The sequence below is a fragment of the Ovis aries genome, chromosome 7 (assembly GCF_016772045.2).
Source record: "Ovis aries strain OAR_USU_Benz2616 breed Rambouillet chromosome 7, ARS-UI_Ramb_v3.0, whole genome shotgun sequence".
NCBI classification, from domain to species: domain Eukaryota; kingdom Metazoa; phylum Chordata; class Mammalia; order Artiodactyla; family Bovidae; genus Ovis; species Ovis aries.
This window is the reverse complement of record NC_056060.1, coordinates 70,455,452-70,456,973: the sequence shown is the minus strand read 5'-3', so window position 1 is coordinate 70,456,973 and position 1,522 is coordinate 70,455,452.

Here is a 1,522-nt window from a genome sequence, read left to right as displayed (position 1 = left end):
TACCTAGGCAACATAATTCTCCTAAAAGAAAAGGGGAGAATGAGAGAGTCATTTCCTAGGCAGGTTGATAAGAAGTCTAGGGGTCCCCAAGGAGAGAGGGGTCTGGAATTCTCAGGGAGGAAGAAAGGACAAACTTTTTTTCCTTCTCTACAATCCTTAGGATTATATAACAACAATGTATTATGCCTAAGGACAGTCTCTGGATTAAAACTTCTGGCTAATTCTGTAAATTATGGGAGTAGACCTGCTCTTTACAAGGATTATATAACAATGTATTCTGCCTGAGGACAGTCTCTGGATTAAACCTTCTGGCTAATTCTGTTATCTTAAAATGTAAATTATGGGAGTAGGTCTGGTGAGGTGTTTACAACCTCCTGACATTCTTTTGATTTACTGGAGAGTATATAACTCCATTGTTAACACTAGCAAGGGGGCACTCTTTCTACCCCCTTCTGATGCCTATATCAGAAGCTTTCTCTGTCTCCTTTATACTTTAATAAAACTTTATTACACAAAAGCTCTGAGCGATCAAGCCTCGTCTCTGGCCCCTGATTGAATTCTTCTCCTCCGGGGGCCAAGGATCCTGGCGTCGTGATTCAACAACAACCTTTCACTACCATCACCAGTCACATTGGAGAAGGAAATGGCACCCCACTCCACTACTCTTGCCTGGAAGATCCCATGGACGGAGGAGCCTAGTAGGCTGCAGTCCATGGGGTCGCAAAGAGTCGGACACCACTGAACGACTTCACTTTCACTTTTCACTTTCATGCATTGGAGAAGGAAATGGCAACCCACTCCAGTGTTCTTGCCTGGAGAATCCCAGGGACGGGGGAGCCTGCTGGGCTGCCATCTATGGGGTCGCACAGAGTCGGACACAACTGAAGAGACTTAGCAGCAGCAACCAGTCGCATCCACAACTGGGTATTGTTTTTGCTTTGGATTCATCTCTTCATTCTTTCTGGAGTTATTTCTCCACTGATCTCCAGTAGCATATTGGGCACCCACCGACCTGGGGAGTTCATCTTTCAGTGTCCTATCTTTTGCCTTTTCATATTGTTCATGGGATTCTCAAGGGAAGAGTACTGAAGTGGTTTGCCATTCCCTTCTTCAGTGAACCACATTTTGTCAGAACTCTCCACCATGACTCATCTGTCTTGGGTGGTCCTACATGGCATGGCTCATAGTTTCATTGAGTTAGGCAAGGTTGTCATCCATGTGATCAGTTTGATTAGTTTTCTGTGACTGTGGTTTTCATTCTGTTGGCCCTAAGAATAAGAAGCTTATGGAAGCTTCCTGATGGGAGAGACTGACTAAAGGGGAAACTGGGTCTTATTCTGATGTGCTGGGCCATGCTCAGTAAATCTTTAATCCAATTTTCTGTTGATGGGTGGGGCTGTGTTCCCTCCCTGTTGTTTGACCTGAGGCCAAACTATGGTGGAGGCAATGAAGATAATGGCACATCCTTCAGAAGATCCCATGCACACACTGCTGCACTGAGTGTGCCTGATCCTGCAGCAGG